Raw genomic sequence first — 20,959 nt, 5'->3', positions numbered from 1 at the left:
GATTCATCCGAAACTACAGCCACGTGGCAGCACCCCTCACTCGCCTCACCTCGACTAAGATTTCCTTCACCTGGCCCCGGGAGGCAGAGGAAGCTTTCCTCCGGCTCAAGACTTTGTTCACTTCCGCCCCCATCCTCATCCAGCCCGACCCCGACAAGCAGTTCGTGGTGGAGGTGGATGCATCCGATACTGGGGTAGGGGCTGTGCTCTCCCAGCGGGTGAGTCCCGAGAACCCTCTGCACCCTTGTGCGTTTTTTTCACGTCGCCTTTCTTCAGCTGAGGCCAATTACGATGTCGGGGACCGTGAGCTACTGGCGGTGAAACTGGCCTTGGAGGAGTGGAGGCACTGGCTGGAGGGGGCCGCTCAGCCCTTTGTCGTCTGGACGGACCACAAGAATTTGTCTTACGTCCAGACGGCAAAGAGGCTGAACGCCAGGCAAGCCAGATGGGCACTGTTCTTCGCCCGTTTTGATTTTACTTTGACCTACCGGCCTGGATCCCGGAACATCAAACCGGACGCCCTCTCTCGCCAGTTTGCCCCGAAGGAAGCCCTCACCTCTTCCGAGACTATCCACCCGCCGAGTCGACTTGTTGGGCTCCTCACTTGGGACGTTCGTCGTCTAGTCACCGAAGCCCAGGCCCAGGAACCAGACCCCAGGACAGGAACCCAAACCCGTCTCTTCGTCCCGGCCACAGCTCGCTCGCCGGTCCTTCAATGGGCCCATGAGTCCCGCGTCGCCTGCCATCCCGGGACTAGTCGTACCTTATCCTTCCTAAAGAGGCATTTCTGGTGGCCATCCTTGGAGAAGGATGTTGGGGAATTTGTGGCGGCCTGTACCACCTGTGCACGCAGCAAAGCATCCCATCAATCTCCTGCGGGGCTACTTCAGCCTCTCCCTATCCCGAGTCGCCCATGGTCCCATATTGCCTTGGACTTCGTCACGGGCCTTCCGGATTCCAACGGGAACACAGTCATCCTCACCATCGTTGACCGGTTTTCCAAGGCCGTACATTTTGCTGCTCTGCCGAAGCTCCCCACAGCCTTCCAAACAGCAGAACTTTTAGTTAATCTAGTTTTTCGCGTTCATGGAATACCATTGGACATTGTCAGACCGAGGACCCCAATTCACCTCCCAGGTTTGGAAGGCCTTCTGCGGGGCGCTGGGCGCCACAGTCAGCCTTTCCTCCGGCTTCCACCCACAGTCCAACGGTCAGGCGGAGAGGACCAACCAGGGCCTGGAGTCGGCCTTACGGTGCATGGCTGCTCGCAACCCCAAGGCCTGGAGCTCCCACCTGGCCTGGGTCGAGTATGCCCACAACTCTCTGGTGTCATCTGCCACAGGATTGTCCCCCTTCGAGGCCTCCTTAGGCTACCAGCCACCACTGTTCCCCGAACAAGAAGCCGATGTGGCAGTCCCCTCTGTTGGGCACCACCTTCGCAGGTGCCGAAGACTCTGGCGCTCCACCAGGACCACCCTCCTGCGCACTCGGGACGCCAACCAGCAGTCGGCCGATCGTCGTAGAAGACCGGCCCCCCCCTATGCTCCTGGTCAAGCTGTCTGGTTGTCCACCCTTCACATCCCCTTGCGTGTCGAGTCTCGGAAACTCTCCCCCCGCTTCATCGGCCCCTACACCGTCGAGAAGATCATCAACCCCACGTCGGTACGACTGAAACTTCCCCGCCACATGCGGATCCACCCCACATTCCACGTCTCCCAGCTCAAGCCCGTGGTTTCCTCACCCTTGAACCCTCCGACCGAACCCCCACCACCCCCCCGGCTCATCGATGGGCATCCGGCATACACGGTTCGCCGGTTGCTGGATGTCCGTAGACGTGGTCGGGGCCTCCAATACCTGGTAGATTGGGAGGGTTATGGGCCTGAGGAGCGGTCGTGGGTTCCCCGGGTTGCCATCCTTGACTCCAACCTGGTCCGTGAGTTCCACCGTCTACATCCCGATAGACCCGGTAGGCCACCTAGAGGTGGCCGTTGAGGGGGGGGTACTGTTAGGTTCCGCCAGCACTTACCTTTCATTTTCAGGGTTTCCCAGCGTTTTGTTTTCATTCCGGTTTGTATTTTGTTTTTCTCCGTTTTCTTTAGTTTCCCCGATCGCTTTTGTTCTTGGTGGTGGTTTGCGTTTGTTTTCCCGTTTTGCTCCCTTCTCCCCCTAGCGGCCTGGAGCGGTACTGTTTTCGGAGGTTGCTGCGGTTCCAGCCAATAGATCGCTGGAGGGCGGACCCCACACACACCTGCGCCTCATTCCCCATCTCATCAACTCCTGCATTTAAACGCCGGCTTTTCTCTCACTCGTCGCCAGATTGTCTGCTTGCCATACGGTACACAGACGGCCGTTCGTTGTGTCCTTAAACCGTGAGTCTTCTTCTTGTACCTTCTCCTCGTTAACGTATTTTGTTTTTCATCGCCTCCTAGACCTTCCCCCCGTTCCTGCGTTCCTGCCGTTCCTGGTTCTCCTGCGTTCCTGCCGTTCCTGGTTCTCCTGTGTTCCTGCCGTTCCTGGTTCTCCTGTATTCCTGCCGTTCTTGGTTCTCCTGCGTTCCTGCCATTCCTGGTTCTCCTGCCATTCCTGGTCATCCTGCATTCCGGTTCATCACTCCTGGTCATCAGTCCGCCCTGCAGTTCCCCGGCGCTTCCAGTACCGCTCCTGCCGCTCCCCTCTCGTTTTCTGTTATCTTTTTGGTTGTTTGTTTTGGTCGTTTATTTTTTGTTTAAATAAATATCGTATTATCACTTCTGGGTTTTGTTGTTTGTGCACTCGCCTTTGGGTTCCCCCCTAGTCCTTGGTGGGTTATTAACTAACCCTAACACTCCACTTACCATATAGAAGCACTTTGCAGTTCTACAATTACTGACTGTAGTCCATCTGTTTCTCTACATACTTTGTTACCCCCTTTCATGCTGTTCTTCATTGATCAGGAGCCCCACAGGACCACCACAGAGCAGGTATTATTTAGGTGGTGGCTCATTCTCAGCACTGCAGTGACACTGACATGGTGGTGGTGTGTTAGTGTGTGTTGTGCTGGAGTTTTTAAACACCGTGTCCACTCATTGTCCACTCTATTAGACACTCCTACCTAGTCAGTCCACCTTGTAGATGTAAAGTCAGAGACGATCGCTCATCTATTGCTGCTGTTTGAGTCAGTCATCTTCTAGACCTTGATCAGTGGTCACAGGACACTGCCCACGGGGCACTGTTGGCTGGATGTTTTTGGTTGGTGGACGATTCTCAGTCCAGCAGTGACAGTGAGGTTTTTAGATCCACTCATTCCAACACAACACACACTAACACACCACCACCATGTCAGTGTCACTGCAGTGCTGAGAATGATCCACCCCCTAAATAATACCTGCTCTGTGGGGGTCCTGTGGGGGTCCTGACCATTGAAGAACAGCATGAAAGGGGGTAACAAAGCATGCAGAGAAACAAATGGACTACAGTCAGTAATTGTAGTACAAAGTGCTTCTATATGGTAAGTGGAGCTGATAAAATGGACAGTGAGTGTAGAAACGAGGAGGTGGTTAGCCGTCTAGTTAGCCGTCTCGCCAAACAGCAGCAATTGACAGAAAGAAAAAGAAACTTTCCTCCAGTACCTCGAACCGGCAGAAGTCCTAGAGAAGACAGTTAACAGTGGTCTGCATGCTCTTATCAGGAACTGCGTATATCTCGGGCCATTTTGTAAAGTAGTCCATGGCCACCAGGATGGAAAATGGAAAGGGGGAACCACCAAGGAAGTCTCTCCCTGGACTGGAAAGGCACATGGGTCTTATCTTTGGGACCCTTGATCTTTAGCTTCTGGGGCTAACGCCACCTCTGAGGCCAATAGCCACTTGTTGATAAGGGTGCAGACAGGGGAGCACAGAGACAGGATCATCTCTGCTTGCTCTTCTTCAACCAGGGCTTCATTAGGTGTAGACAGAATGGCTAGATGGGGCTGAGTGTGCCTGCTAAACTTCACCGGGAATCTGGGGGTGAAAGGACTAAAGTAAGCAGGTCTGGTGCTAACATGCCCAAGACGCTCCTTGCTGAGGATTCCCACACTCCACCACCATCATAGTGGTGCTGATGGTGAGCCCTGCTGCTTCTGCTAAGTTCTGCCAGCTGGGGGACAGCTTGGTCCAGCAGCCTTGATTGAGGCATGCTGGTTTACTCAGGCAGGGTTGGCGAGAGTGCTCAGTACCCTACCCCTGTGAAACGCCTTTTTCCAGAATCTTCTTCTCCTGATGTCAAGCTCCATCTTTTCATTATCTTAACTAGTCGATTTGTTTGAAGAAGATTGACCACAGGTTCTCAATGGGATTGGACCCAATTTCCCAATGTTCTGTTCACTGAGCCACTTAGTTATCACTTTTGCCTTGTGACATGGTGCTCCATCATGCTGGAAGAGCATTGTCTATCTTTAAATTGCTCCTGGATCGTTGGGACAAGCTGCTCCTGCAGGATGTTTTGATCCAACTCTTTCTTCATGGCAGTGTTCTTAGGCATTGGCATGATGCAGGACTCATGGTAGCACTGACCTTTTCTTCTCCCAAACGGTCTGGGAGTCAAAGGGAGTCAAATCCCTGTACTTCCTGCAGAATGTCAGTCTGTCATTGATGTTTTTCTTGGAGAGAAGTGGCTCCTTTGCTGCCCTTCATGATGGTTCTGGCACTTTCTGGACTTCCTTGGGTGCCCTGAAGCTTTTTTTAGAGCAATTGAACCTCTCTTCTTGGAGTTCTTATGTGCAAACCTTAGGTGCAAGCCTTGCCTGTGAAGCCCTTTTGATGCAAAGCAATGATGACTGCACGTGTCTCCTTGGAGGTAACCATGACCATTAAGCACCACCATCCTTTCAAAACAACCGATCTACTTTTTCAAGTCAAGTCAAGTCAAATTTATTTATATAGCGCTTTTTACAATGAACATTGTCTCAAAGCAACTGTACAGAATCCAAGACCAACAGACCAAAAACCCTTATTGAGCAGGAAGAAACCTTGAGAAAACCAGACTCAGCAGGGACCCATCCATCCTGGGTGGCCTGAAAGCAGAGTGATCTCAGCTGCCTTGTCCTCATTAACACTTTCTCCTGAGCTTATGAGAAGATCACTGAAATGAGCCACAGCTTCTAGATGGTGTCCTCCTCGTTGCACTACACGAGTGCACCGCCCATGGGATGCTTATGGTGGTGTGTGCAGCCGATAGGGAATCGAGGCCTGGAATACGCTGATCTTCAAAGGGTGAGATCCAGAACTTGTGCTTTGCCAGCGCGGCCCTCGAGCCACTTCTTTCCAAGTAAGGGAACTCTTTTACCTTCCTGCCGTCAACTGCACACACCAGCCGCAAACCTCTCTATTGTTCAAGTACCACAATGTGCTGGTGGTTGAGAGCCTCTGCTGGCTGTGGAGCTGGACACTCCTGTGCTTGGTGCCCTCTCTTCGCAACCACCAGCACACCAGCTTTAATGGTAGACCTCACTCTGGTTCAACTCAGGCCTCAGCCACCACCTCTACTTAATGGGGGTGTGGACAGGGGAGTCCCAAGATAAGAGTATCTCTGCACACTCTGTTTTCACAAGGGCTTTGGTCAGTGTAGTCGGTATGGCTAGATGTACTAGTGTGAGCAGGTCAGCCGCTAACACGCTCAGCAGCTCATCCCTCACATGATTCTGCTTCACTCTCCAATGCCAAGCCAAGCTGCACTGCCGTCTCCTCCACTGTCCATCAGTGGCACGCCACCAGATGAAGCTGTGCCTCATAGGATTCCCACTCTCTGCTGCAGGGCGAGCCTGGTACTACCACCTTCTCAAGCTTCTCAAGAGTTTCTCCAGCTCATTAGCTGCATCCCACAGTGGTGCAGTGGGTAGCACTGTCACCTCACTGCAAGAGGCCGGGAGTACAGGGTCTTTTAAACCTACTAAAATAAAAGTGTGAGTGTGCATGAATGAATTGATCAATAAATGAATAATTCTGATCCACAGGAGTCATTCCCGTCATCCCGTACAAATACTTTGTGGTCCAGCAGGGGAAAACATGGAGTGATGCTCAGGCTTACTGTCAGTCTAGCAGCGCTTACCTGGCTTCCATTCAGAGTAGTGCAGACGTGGCTGAACTTCAGATCGTAGCTCAGATGTACCAGTTCACCGCTGACGCCTGGTTCGGAGCATATAAAATTTCGCATGCCTGGCTCTGGTCCTACGGGAATGAGATTCTAGGAGCTACGACGAACTGGGGTACCGATCAGCCGAACAATATTGGAAATAATGAAGAGTGTGTCGCTATAGGACCAGATGGAACTTGGTGGGATTTAAACTGTGCATTTGCATTTCCCTTTGTGTGCTACTACGGTAAGTGAACTTGTATTGGTATAGAAATACAACATACACTGATCAGCCATAACATTATGACCACCTCCTTGGCCATTTTATCAGCTCCACTTACCATATAGTTCTACAATTACTGACTGTAGTCCATCTGTTTCTCTACATGCTTTGTTACCCCCTTTCACGCTGTTCTTAAATTGTCAGGACCCCCACAGGACCCTTACAGAGCAGGTATTATTTAGGGGGTGGATCATTCTCAGCACTGCAGTGACACTGACATGGTGGTGGTGTGTTAGTATGTGTTGTGCTGGTATGAGTGGATCAGACACAGCAGCACTGCTGGAGTTTTAAACACCTCACTGTGACTGCTGGACTGAGAATCGTCCACCAACCAAAAACATCCAGCCAACAGCTCCCCTTGGGCAGCGTCCTGTGCCCACTGATGAAGGTCTAGAAGATGACCGACTCAAACAGCAGCAATAGATGAGCGATCGTCTCTGACTTTACATCTACAAGGTGGACCAACTAGGTAGGAGCGTCTGATAGAGTGGACAGTGAGTGGACACGGCATTTAAAAACTCCAGCAGCGCTGCTGTGTCTGATCCACTCATACCAGCACAACACACACTAACACACCACCACCATGTCAGTGTCACTGCAGTGCTGAGAATCATCCACCACCTAAATAATACCTGCTCTGTAGGGGTCCTGACCATTTAAGAACAGCGTGAAAGGGGGTAACAAAGCATGTAGAGAAACAGATGGACTACATTCAGTAATTGTAGAACTACAAAGTGCTTCTAAGTGGGTAGTGTGAGTGTAGAAACAAGGAGGTGGTTTTAATGTTACTGGAACTACACCAGTGGAAATGATGTACAGTGTAACAGGATCAGAATTTTTACCAGAATAAAATAATGAATGTAAATTATTTAATGATGTGTTTTTTTTTTTAATCTGACAGCGTTATACACTGGTAGCTACAGGTACATTTACATCTTCTCCTTTGTGGACTGGTATGAAGCTCAGAGTTACTGCAGACTGTATTACACCGACCTGGCCAGTGCAAGAACTCTATCTGAAAACTCTATTATAGCTGGAAAAGTCTCTTCATACACATGGATCGGTCTGTCCAGGGTCACCTGGAAGTGGGTAGATCAGACCAACCTGGCCAGCATTAACTGGAAGCCTGGACAACCTGATAATTTCCGAGCTTATGAGGATTGTGGTTATTTATCTACATTCCAGCCTGCTGATGCTCGGTGCTCAGACCTCAAACCTTTCTTCTGTCAAAGTGAGTTGAAGCTGTTTTCAGTTGGGGTGTGGGGTGGCATCTCGGGTGTCTTTCTACCTGTTGTATATTTGTATTGTTTGCGCCGCTGTATTATCAAGTGTTAATATTTCAAAGCACATGGTGGTGTTATGTGTCTCTGGGTGTACACCGACCAGGCATTACATTCTGAGCACTGAGAGGTGAAGTGAACAACACTGATTATCTTCATCACGGCACCTGTTAATGGGGGGGATATATTAGACAGCGAGTGAACATTTGATCCTTAAAGTTGACGTTAGAAGCAGGAAAAATGGGTGAGCGTGAGGATCTGTGATGGTTAGACGACTGGGTCAGAGCATATCCAAAACTGCAGCTCTTGTGGGGTGTGTCCCAGTCTGCGGTGGTCATTATCTATCAAAAATGGTAAACCGGCGACAGGGTCACGGGCGGCCAAGGCTCATTGATGCATGTGTGGTCCGATCCAACAGACGAGCTCCTGTAGCTCAAACTGCTGAAGAAGTTCATGCTGGTTCTGATTGAAAGGTGTCAGAATACACCGAGCATCACAGTTTGTTGTGTATGAGGCTGCATAGACGCAGTACCAGTCAGGGTGCCCATGCTGACCCCTGTCCACCACCGAAAGCACCAACAATGAGCATTGGAACTGGACCACGGAGCAATGGAAGAAGGTGGCCTGGTCTGATGAATGATGTGTGTCGCTTACCTGGGGAACACACAGCACCAGGATGCACTATGGGAAGAAGGCGAGCCGGCGGAGGCGGTGTGATGCTTTGGGCGATGTTCTGCTGGGAAACCTCGGGTCCTGCCATCCATGTGGATGTTACTTTAACACGTAGCTCCTACCTAAGCATCATTGCAGACCATGTTCACCCTTTCATGAAGACAGTTCCCTGATATCTGTGGCCTCTTTCAGCAGGATGATGCTCCCTGACACAGAAGGTTTGAGGAGTACAACAACCAGTTTGAGGTGTCGACTCAGCCTCCAAATTCCCCAGATCTCGATCCGATCGAGCATCTGTTGGATGTGCTGGACAAACAAGTCCAATCCATGGAGGCCCCACCTCACAACTTACAGGAGTTAAAGGATCTGCTGCTGACATCTTGGTGCCAGATACCACAGCACACCTTCAGGGGTCTAGTGGAGTCCAGGCCTCGATGAGTCAGGGGGACCAACACAATATTAGAAGGGTGGTCATAATGTTATGTCTGACTGGTGTATTTACAAGTTTAGATAATCTGTAGTACTTTCTACACTTATCACACTACATCAGTTTCCTCATCCTGCATGAGCTCCTAATAAAATCATCTTCGTTTCTTCAGAATCTGATGACACACTGATACTGACGGACACGACCACCACGACCATCACTACCATCACTACAGGTATTTTAGAGTAAGATAGTGATACAATACAAAATAAAAGTAATCTATTCCATTATTCTGCATGAGTTCCTAATAACATCTTCTTCTTTTACTGAAGGACCACTGGATGCAACAACCACTGCTTTGGAGGGAACTATCAGCCCTACAGGTATTTCAGAACAAGATAATGTCATCTATCGTACAGTTTACACTCAACACATCAGTTCCCTCATTCTGCACGAGTTCCTAATACAATCTTCTTCTTTTTCTGAAGGAACACTGGGTGGAACAACAGATGGTTCTGTTTTGGGTGGAGCTGCCAACTCTACAGGTATTTCATGATACAGTAGACAATAAGTAATCTATTGTACAACCCCAAATCAGAAAAAGTTGGGACAGTATGGAAAATGCAAATAAAATAATAATAAAAACACAGAGTTCCTTACATTTGCTTGTCAGACAGGATGAAGCTGAGATATTTCATCTTTTATCTGCTCAACTTCATTTCATTTAATAATAAACATCCATTCCTGCATTTCAGACCTGCAACACATTCCAAAAAAAGTTGGGACGGGGGCCATTTAGGGCTAGTAATGAGGTGAAAACACTAAATAATGATGTGATGTGAACAGGTGATTGTGATCATGGTTTGGTACAAAAGCAGCATCCAGGAAAGGCTGAGAGTCTCTGATGAGTAAAGATGATCAGAGGATCCAGTTTGTCCACAAATGTGTGAGAAAATGATTGAAATGTTTAAAAACAATGAACCTCAAAGAAAGACTGGAAGGGATTTGCATGTTCTCCCTCTACAGTGCAGAATATCATTAAACCATTCAAGGAATCGGGAGGAAGCAGAGGGTACGGGTACTGGACCGGCCTGCCTGCAGTCCTGACCTGTCCCCAATAGAGAACGTGTGGAGGATTTTGAAACAACAACGACCCCCCGTACTGCTGCACATCTTAAGAACGAGACAAAATAAAAGCTGAAACACTAAATCACTTGGTCTCCTCGGTGTCATAACCTCTTTTAAGTGGTAAAAAGGAACGGCGACATTACAAGGAATGGATGTTTATTAATAAATGGAATGAAGTTGTGCAGATAAAAGATGAAATATCTCAGGTTCATCCTGTCTGACATCAAATAAAAGTCAAAGTCAATGTAAGAAACTGTGTTTTTATTATTATCTGCATTTTCCATACTGTCCCAACTTTTTCTGATTTGAGGTTGTACACTGTTAGCCCGGACTATATATCTAATCAAACATTTTTAGTACAACATACATCAAATATTTAAGTTTTTTTTGCCCTACTATAAAATGCAGAGTACATTGTACTCATTTGAGTACACATTTAAATGTGCTAAAAGATTTAAGTTTACTAAACAAAACAAAAAAAGACTTTTCTATCAGATTAACTTAAAGAAGTTAAGTTAAGGTAATTCAACAGAAAAACGCCCACCATTTACGTGTAAGTCCGCCTTTTTTCAGCTTGCTGTTGGTGAATCAGGCAAAAATGATTTTCTTGTGTTCGGGTAGCCATTTGTTTTAACTTTTATATCCTATTGTTGCAAATTACTTTTTACTTTTCATTTAAGGCTTTTTGCAAAAGTAAACTTGTCTTTTGTGAAGTGGAACCTTTGTTAAACTAAATGGACGAACATTTTCTTTCTCATTATGCTATTTTTGAGTAGCATGTACACCAGTCTGATGGGACTTTTTCATCTTCCGTCTAATTTTGGTAAGTGTTGTACTTTACTTAACAATTTTGTTTCAAATAAATGATCTTAATGTTGACACTAAATAAATAATCAAACAGCGCTGCTTTATTTCCCCGTGTTTAGGCTACATGCTAGCATGCTAGCCTTCATACGAAGCAAAGAGTGTGCTGGCTTGCTTTATTTTATTCCTTAAATGAATGGTATTAATGTTGATATTAATACTTCTGTTTCTTGTTTTTTTTGTTTTAGAGAGCTGCAGCCAAACGTTAAGAAATCAGCTTGCTGTGTGAAACTGAGTACAGGTTCATGGTTACTGTGAAGAGCTGTTTGTGTTTCATCAGAACTTTATATACAGCTTGTACAGTTTTTAAGATGTTTTATTGACATGTTGTATTTTAAGTAAATACTTCTGAAGTGAAATAAAGAAAAAGAATGTTATTATTCTGTCTGTTTTTCTATAAACATTTCTAATTGATATGTAAAGCGTAATTAACATGAAAACTAAGAAGAAATCACTATTTTTGTCCATTGAGCTCAAGATAATAAGTAGAATTATTGGGGAAACCAGTTGGTATAACAAAAAAAATAAAGTTTAATCAACTTGCCTTTTAGATGTAATAACTTAATGATTTAAGTTATGCTAACTCAAGTTTTCATTATAAATTACTTAACTTTTTTAAGGCAAGCGGTTTCCCCAAATTTTTTAAGTAGGTTGAACTCATCCGGGCTTACAGTGTACATTTTAAGCTCATCAATTCAGTTCTCTCAATCTGCATTAGTTCCTAATGAATTCTTCTTTTACTGTTTGGGTGAAGCGACTGGTTATAATGGAACAGCGGGAGCAACCAACAGCAGTGGCGTTTCAGCAGCAGGTAAAGGTACAGAGGTTCAATTCTTTACATTTATTAATATTCATGCAAAACAGTTCTAATAGGAAGGAACGGTGGTAAACCGGCGACAGGGTCATGGGCGACCAAGGCTCATTGATCCAACAGACGAGCTGCTGTAGCTCAAACTGCTGAAGAAGTTCATGCTGGTTCTGATAGAAAGGCATCAGAATACACAGTTGCAAGGCCATCTGTTGCGTATGGGGTTGCGTAGCCGCAGACCAGTCAGTTAGGAAGGTGGTCATAATGTTATGCCTCATATTTTAGTAACTTAATTGTGGCTAATAACCCAAGATAAGTGATGTTGGAGCTAATATTTCATTATCACTTACTAATAATGTTTAGATTCATTTTAATTGTTTTTATAACTTAAGTCTCATTTGTCTCTGTTTCTGTGTGAACCGTTTTTACCAGACAAAATGATCCAGACCCTGAACATCAAGGTTCAGTCGAATCGGAACGTGAACAATCCTGCAGTAAAGGCAGCTCTCCTGGAGAAGGTGGGTCTCACTTCGTACAATGTTCTACTCATAATGTTCCTACATGAGTTCCTAATGAAATCATCTTCTGTTCCACAGATCCAGCAGAAACTGAAGGAGCACGGGATGGAACAGAACATCACGCTGAAATGGAGAGAGCAACCAAGCGGGGAGGTGTTCCACAAGATTAAAGATGACAATACAGTTGATGATACAGTTCCTTTGTGCAGTGTAGGGTACAAAAAGAAAAATGCAAAAATGGCACAAACTGGCTACTGATGAATGAAAACTTGGTAGATTAGCGCTGCTTTAGGCGGGCTGAGGCGTAGCTGTGGTAACAAATTGCAAATTAGAATGGTGTTATGGTTCTATATAATATAAACCCTTATTTATTATTCTATATTAGAATAGTTTTACATTCTATACAACAAAAGTTTATAGTTTATTATTCTTTAGACTATTAGAAAGGTGTGGTTCTATATAATGTAAACATTTTCTATTCTATAGATTATTAGTAATGTTATTGGTTCTATATACATTGATCAGCCATAACATTAAAACCACCTCCTTGTTTCTACACTCCACTTACCATATAGAAGCACTTTGTTGTTCTACAATTACTGACTGTAGTCCATCTGTTTCTCTACATGCTTTGTTAGCCCTCTTTCATGCTGTTCTTCAATGGTCAGGACCACCACAGGACCACCACAGAGCAGGTATTATTTAGGTGGTGGATCATTCTCAGCACTGCAGTGACATTGACATGGTGGTGCTGTGTTAGTGTGTGTTGTGCTGGTATGAGGGGATCTAAACACCTCACTGTCACTGCTGGACTGAGAATCGTCCACCAACCAAAAACATCCAGCCAACAGCGCCCCGTGGGCAGCGTCCTGTGACCACTGATGAAGGTCTAGAAGATGACCGACTCAAACAGCAGCAATAGATGAGCGATCGTCTCTGACTTTACATCTACAAGGTGGACCGACTAGGTAGGAGTGTCTAATAGAGTGGACAGTGAGTGGACACGGTGTTTAAAACCTCCAGCACAAACATGTCAGTGTCACTGCAGTGCTGAGAATGATCCACCACCTAAATAATACCTGCTCTGTGGGGGTCCTGACCATTGAAGAACAGGGTGAAAGGAGCTAACAAAGTATGTAGAGAAACAGATGGACTACAGTCAGTAATTGTAGAACTACAAAGTGCTTCTATATGGTAAGTGGAGCTGATAAAATGGATAGTACAGTAGTGTTCAAAATAATAGCAGTCCAACACCATTAACCTGATAAATCACTGTTTTTAGTAGAAATGCTATTTCTACATAGCAAAAAATTTACTTGAAAGTGTAGTAGAGTATTGAAAACAAAACAAACCCAACAATTAGGACATGCATGCCGTTCATTCTGAGTAATCGAAGCATTGATTGAAAGGGGCTTGTTCAAAATAATAGCAGTGAGGAGTTCAATTGGTGAAGTCATTCATTCTGCAGAAGAACGGGTGTCAATTTTGGCCCTTATTTAAGGTAGGAGGGGGGCAAATGTTGCACAGGTTGGTCATAGCACATTTCCTTTTGAAATACTGGGGAAAATGAGTTGTTCCAGACATTGTTCTGATGAACAGCGTACTTTGATTAAAAAATTGATTGTAGAGAGAAAAAACATACAGAGAAGTGCAGCAAATTATAGCCTGCTCAGCTAAAATGATCTCAAATGCCTTGAAGTGACAACCAAAACCTGAAAGATACGGAAGGAAGCGTGGAACTACTGTTCAATTGGATCGAAGATTAGCCAAAATAGCAAATACTCAGTCAATCAGACCTCCAGAAAGATCAAGGAACATCTAAATTTACCAGTGAGTACAGAAGATGATTAAATGAAGCCAATTTACCAGCAAGAACTCCTGCAAAGTCCCGTTGTTAAGAAAAAGACGTTTCCTGAATGGGTTAACATTTGCCAAGGAACACATTGACTGGTCCAAAGAGAAATGGCTCAACATTTTGTGGACTGGTGAAAGCAAAATTGTTCTATTTGGGTCTAGTGGCCGTAGACAGTATGTCAGACGACCCTCAAGCACTGAATTCAAGCCAAAGTTCACTGTGAAGACAGTAAAGCATGGTGGTACAAAATGATGATATGGGGATGTTTCTCATACCATAATGTTATGTCTAGTTATCACATACGAGGGATCATGGATCAGTTTAAATATATCAGAATACTTGAGGAGATCATGTTGCCCTATGTTGAAGAAGAAATGTCCTTAAAATGGGTGTTTCAACATGACAGTGACCCAAATCATCTTGGTTACAGACAAACAAGATTGAGGTAATAGAGTGGCCAGCACAATCCCCTGACCTCAATCCCAGAGAGAACTTGTGGACTGAAATCTGAAACGTGTTTTTTTAAGGCAAAACCCAAAATTGCAGAAGAACTGTGGAATGTAGTGTAATCATCCTGGACTGGAATACCTGTTCAGAGGTGCCAGAAGTTGGTCGACTCCATGCAACACAGATCTCGGAAACAATTGTTCTGCCACTAAATATTAGTTCAGTAATTTAAAGTAAAGTGAAACCTCAAACATTTTTTCATGTTATACATACATTTTTTGAGTTTTTAAAGAAAAATGCTGCACTGCTATTATTTTGAACAGCCTAATATTCATTTTTCTTAATTTTCTGTAAAGGATTAACACAAACTGACTAAATTTTGTTAATGTTTTGATTTAGAATTGAAAGTGTACTGTAGTATTTTCAGTGCATTTGCATTTATGGAAATAAAAGTTACTATAATGATTTTGTGCTTTATTCGCTTTTTTAAAATCACTGCTATTTTAAGTGTACGTAGAAACATGGAGGTGGTTTTAATGTTGTGGCTGTTTGGTGTATAAATGTATATATCTATATATATCTGAAATGCAGGAATGGATGTTTATGAACATGAAATATCGTGAGTTCATTAAAATAAAAGCCTGAGTAAATGTAAGAATCACTGTGGGTTTGTTAATTTGTATATTTTCACTGAGAGGGTTACAGGGACTTTCCTTGGAGCCAGGCCTGGGGTCGTGTCCGACGATGAGTTGTTGGCGCTTTCGATGGTGGACAGGGGTCAGCATGGGCACCCTGACTGGTCTGTAGCCCCATACGCAACAAACTGTGATGCTCTGTGTATTCTGACACCTTTCTATCAGAACCAGCATGCACTTCTACAGCAGTCTGAGCTACAGCAGCTCGTCAAACGGGCTCAGATCCTCACGCTCGCCCATTTTTCCTGCTTCTAACATCAACTTTGAGGATAAAATGTTCACTCGCTGCCTAATATATCCCCCCCACTAACAGGTGCTGTGATGAAGAGATAATCACCTAGCAGTGCTTGGTGTGTGTGTGTGTGTGTGTGTGTGTATATATATATATATATATATATATATATATATATATATATATATACATATACAGTGTATCACAAAAGTGAGTACACCCCTCACATTTCTGCAGATATTTAAGTATATCTTTTCATGGGACAACACTGACAAAATGACACTTTGACACAATGAAAAGTAGTCTGTGTGCAGCTTATATAACAGTGTAAATTTATTCTTCCCTCAAAATAACTCAATATACAGCCATTAATGTCTAAACCACCGGCAACAAAAGTGAGTACACCCCTTAGTGAAAGTTCCTGAAGTGTCAATATTTTGTGTGGCCACCATTATTTCCCAGAACTGCCTTAACTCTCCTGGGCATGGAGTTTACCAGAGCTTCACAGGTTGCCACTGGAATGCTTTTCCACTCCTCCATGACGACATCACGGAGCTGGCGGATATTCGAGACTTTGCACTCCTCCACCTTCCGCTTGAGGATGCCCCAAAGATGTTCTATTGGGTTTAGGTCTGGAGACATGCTTGGCCAGTCCATCACCTTTACCCTCAGCCTCTTCAATAAAGCAGTGGTCGTCTTAGAGGTGTGTTTGGGGTCATTATCATGCTGGAACACTGCCCTGCGACCTAGTTTCCGGAGGGAGGGGATCATGCTCTGCTTCAGTATTTCACAGTACATATTGGAGTTCATGTGTCCCTCAATGAAATGTAACTCCCCAACACCTGCTGCACTCATGCAGCCCCAGACCATGGCATTCCCACCACCATGCTTGACTGTAGGCATGACACACTTATCTTTGTACTCCTCACCTGATTGCCGCCACACATGCTTGAGACCATCTGAACCAAACAAATTAATCTTGGTCTCATCAGACCATAGGACATGGTTCCAGTAATCCATGTCCTTTGTTGACATGTCTTCAGCAAACTGTTTGCGGGCTTTCTTGTGTAGAGACTTCAGAAGAGGCTTCCTTCTGGGGTGACAGCCATGCAGACCAATTTGATGTAGTGTGCGGCGTATGGTCTGAGCACTGACAGGCTGACCCCCCACCTTTTCAATCTCTGCAGCAATGCTGACAGCACTCCTGCGCCTATCTTTCAAAGACAGCAGTTGGATGTGACGCTGAGCACGTGCACTCAGCTTCTTTGGACGACCAACGCGAGGTCTGTTCTGAGTGGACCCTGCTCTTTTAAAACGCTGGATGATCTTGGCCACTGTGCTGCAGCTCAGTTTCAGGGTGTTGGCAATCTTCTTGTAGCCTTGGCCATCTTCATGTAGCGCAACAATTCGTCTTTTAAGATCCTCAGAGAGTTCTTTGCCATGAGGTGCCATGTTGGAACTTTCAGTGACCAGTATGAGAGAGTGTGAGAGCTGTACTACTAAATTGAACACACCTGCTCCCTATGCACACCTGAGACCTAGTAACACTAACAAATCACATGACATTTTGGAGGGAAAATGACAAGCAGTGCTCAATTTGGACATTTAGGGGTGTAGTCTCTTAGGGGTGTACTCACTTTTGTTGCCGGTGGTTTAGACATTAATGGCTGTATATTGAGTTATTTTGAGGGAAGAATAAATTTACACTGTTATATAAGCTGCACACAGACTACTTTTCATTGTGTCAAAGTGTCATTTTGTCAGTGTTGTCCCATGAAAAGATATACTTAAATATCTGCAGAAATGTGAGGGGTGTACTCACTTTTGTGATACACTGTATATATATATACGTATATGGCTTAAGGGCATTTGACTGGACAGTACTGGCACTGGGGTATATACTTGGCTATTTATCATGTAGCTGTCAGTGTAAAATAGTTCATTAAAGTTAATGAGGAATCTGAAAGGACAGAAAAAAGACAATTTTGCTCACAGCTCAACTGAACATTAATCCATCCATTTCTATGGGGGAACTGTTACATAAAATTAACGTCTAGTGCAGTCGAGGTGGGTATATCGCTGCTGACCCCTGTTGCGTTTGCCCACAGCGTTTGAAAACCCCGCCCACATAGTCCGGTCATCCCGCCCTAGCAGAAACGTGTCTGCTGCAGGAACAGCTGATTATGCCCGCTAGATGGCGCCCGGCCGAACGGTGGCCTAGCCAAGTTACGAACCGAGGAGTTCAGAATCTCGGCGCTGGTGTGCTAGCGGAATATCCCGCTGCGCCACCTGGGCGCCAGAAAGTGTTCTTTTAAGTATAGGAAAAGCGTATGTTGGCACAGTCAGGCTGACGTAATGAACATCATAATGAGTGATTAAACTGGTACAAGGTCAGTTGTCTGGAGAAGATGAAAGTTCAATGACGTAGCAACTTTTACCTATGCGAGGGAGGAATCCGTGGGTGTTATAACTCTATGATGAGTCCACCACTGGTTAATTAGAAATCTGTCTTTTTGAACAGGAAATGTGTGTAGTGGGGTTTAAGATTTAAATCAAGTGTTTATTTTAATTAGTAGTTTTATATTAAATCAGCACTTCTTTCTATCAGGAACATTCCCAAACACAACCAATGGCATTTTATTTCAACTACATTATAACTACATATATGGACAGTGCTAGCCTAGTGGGTAGGGCTTTGAGCTAAACGTACAATGGCTGACCCCAACTTCCAAACAAGCTGGGATACACAAAAAAAGAATGTCAATGTACATATACTGTACGTCTATATGTGTATACAGTGGGGCCAAAAAGTATTTAGTCAGCCACTGATTGTGCAGGTTCTCCTACTTAGAAAGATGAGAGAGGTCTGTAATTTTCATCATAGCTACACTTCAACTATGAGAGACAAAATGAGAAAAAAAAATCCAGGAAATCACATTGTAGGATTTTTTAAGAATTTATTTGTAAATTATGGTGGAAAATAAGTATTTGGCCAATAACAAAATTTCAACTCAATACTTTGTAACATAACCTTTGTTGGCATTGACAGAGGTCAAACGTTTCCTGTAAGTCTTCACCAGGTTTGCACACACTGTAGCTGGTATTTTGGCCCATTCCTCCATGCAGATCTCCTCTAGAGCAGTGATGTTTTGGGGCTGTCGCTGGGCAACACAGACTTTCAACTCCCTCCACAAATTTTCTATGGGGTTGAGGTCTGGAGACTGGCTAGGCCACTTCAGGACCTTGAAATGATTTTTACGGAGCCACTCCTTCGTTGCCCGAGCGGTGTGTTTGGGATCATTGTCATGCTGGAAGACCCAGCCACGTTCCATCTTCAATGCTCTCACTGATGGAAGGAGGTTTTGGCTTAAAATCTCATGATACATGGCCCCGTTCATTCTTCCCTTAACACGGATCAGTCGTCCTGTCCCCTTTGCAGAAAAACAGCCCCAAAGCATGATGTTTCCACCCCCATGCTTCACAGTAGGTATGGTGTTCTTGGGATGCAACTCAGCATTCTTCTTCCTCCAAACACGACGAGTTGAGTTTTTACCAAAAAGTTCCATTTTGGTTTCATCTGACCACATGATATTCTCCCAATCCTCTTCTGGATCATCCATATGCTCTCTGGCAAAGTTCAGATGGGCCTGGACATGTACTGGCTTAAGCAGGGGGACACGCCTGGCACTGCAGGATTTGAGTCCCTCTCGGCGTAGTGTGTTACTGATGGTAGCCTTTGTTACTTTGGTCCCAGCTCTCTGCAGGTCATTCATCAGGTCCCTCCGTGTAGTTCTGGGATTTTTGCTCACCGTTCTCATGATCATTTTGACCCCACGGGATGAGATCTTGCGTGGGGCCCCAGATCGAGGAAGATTATCAATGGTCTTGTATGTCTTCTATTTTCTTACAATTGCTCCCACAGTTGATTTATTCACACCAACCTGCTTGCCTGTTGTAGATTCACTCTTCCCAGCCTGCTGCAGGTCTACAATTTTCTTCCTGGTGTCCTTCGACAGCTCTTTGGTCTTGGCCATGGTTGAGTTTGGAGTCTGACTGTTTGAGGCTGTGGACAGGTGTCTTTTATACAGATAACGAGGTCAAACAGGTGCCATTAATACAGGTAACGAGTGGAGGACAGAAGAGCTTCTTAAAGAAGAAGTTACAGGTCTGTGAGAGCCAGAAATCTTGCTTGTTTGTGGGTGACCAAATACTTATTTTCCACCATAATTTACAAATAAATTCTTTAAAAATCCTACAATGTGATTTCCTGGATTTTTTTTCTCATTTTGTCTCTCATAGTTGAAGTGTACCTATGATGAAAATTACAGACCTCTCTCATCTTTCTAAGTAGGAGAACCTGCACAATCAGTGGCTGACTAAATACTTTTTGGCCCCACTGTATATGATAAATAAAGGCGTTCTATTCTATTAAGCAGCACATTATTTACATTTAAAAACTTCATTTTAATTCATGTTCATTTATTATAAACCTGCAACATTACTAATGCAAAAACACTACAGTAAAAAACATGCAAAACTCAGTGTGACCACAAAATAACTTACATTTTAAAAGAGAAATACCTTAAGAACAGGGATAAAGTTTAAATATGGAAAGAAAGGGAACTTGTACACATAGAATATTAAAGGAAAAGTGCAGCTGCGTGGCAGAATGTATCAATACATCAGGGGTACCAAATCTAAAACCAATATCCATCATTTAAACACATCATAGAAGTGATCAGAATCAGGGTCATTCATCATTACGTTTTACCTGCTAAAAGTTCTAATAACTGGTGTATCTTATCCGGAACTACTGCACATCTGGCCCCACCTCAGAACATCTTCCACCTTTCCGTCCTACCAGCTGCAGACTCCAATATTAACTGGGCAGGCAAATTTCATGAATGAACTACACTGTCTGGCCAAAAAAAAGGTCACACACACTAATATGAGATTTGGACCATTGCAAGTCTTCTCCAGCACATCCCAAAGATTCTCAATGGGGTTCAGGTCTGGACTCTGTGGTGGCCAATCCATGTGTGAAAATTATGTCTCATGCTCCCTGAACCACTCTTTCACAATTTGAGCCCGATGAATCCTGGAATTGTCATCTTGGAATATGCCCGTGCCATCAGGGAAGAAAAAATCCATTGATGGAATAACCTGGTGGTTCAGTATATTCAGGTGGTCAGCTGACCTCATTCCTTGGGCACATAACGTTGCTGAACCTAGACCCTGACCGACTGCATCGACCCCAGATCATAGCACATAGCCCCCACAGGCTTGTACGGTAGGCACTAGGCATGATGGGTGCATCACTTCAGCCGCCTCTCTTCTTACCCTGATGCACCCATCACTCTGGACCAGGGTAAATATGGACTCATCAGACCACATGACCTTCTACCATTGCTCCAGAGTCCAATCTTTATGCTCTTTAGCAAATTGAAGCCGCTTTTGCCGGTTAGCCTCACTGACGAGTGGTTTTCTTAAGGCTACACAGCTGTTTAGTCCCAATCCCTTGAGTTTCCTTCGCATTGTTTGTGTGGAAATGCTCTTACTGTCACTATTAAACATCTCCCTGAGTTCTACTGGAGTTTTTCTACCATCTGATTTCACCAAACGTTTAAGTGATCGCCGATCACCATCATTCAAGATTTTGA

General features: G+C 44.7%; 1 long non-coding RNA gene and 1 pseudogene across 1 annotated transcript; one reads left to right on the top strand and one right to left on the bottom strand.

The window, feature by feature from the left end:
• Positions 1-20,959, bottom strand: part of LOC134302895 (uncharacterized) — a 657,104-nt pseudogene that overhangs the window by 520,029 nt on the left and 116,116 nt on the right.
• LOC134336198 (uncharacterized) lies at positions 10,374-11,121 on the top strand. The gene is made up of 2 exons (XR_010015694.1): positions 10,374-10,703; positions 10,933-11,121. It is a non-coding gene; the product is annotated as an uncharacterized LOC134336198 (long non-coding RNA).

The sequence above is a fragment of the Trichomycterus rosablanca genome, chromosome 2 (assembly GCF_030014385.1).
Source record: "Trichomycterus rosablanca isolate fTriRos1 chromosome 2, fTriRos1.hap1, whole genome shotgun sequence".
NCBI classification, from domain to species: domain Eukaryota; kingdom Metazoa; phylum Chordata; class Actinopteri; order Siluriformes; family Trichomycteridae; genus Trichomycterus; species Trichomycterus rosablanca.
The sequence above is the reverse complement of the archived record's forward strand: the minus strand, read 5'-3'. Positions and strand labels throughout refer to the sequence as shown.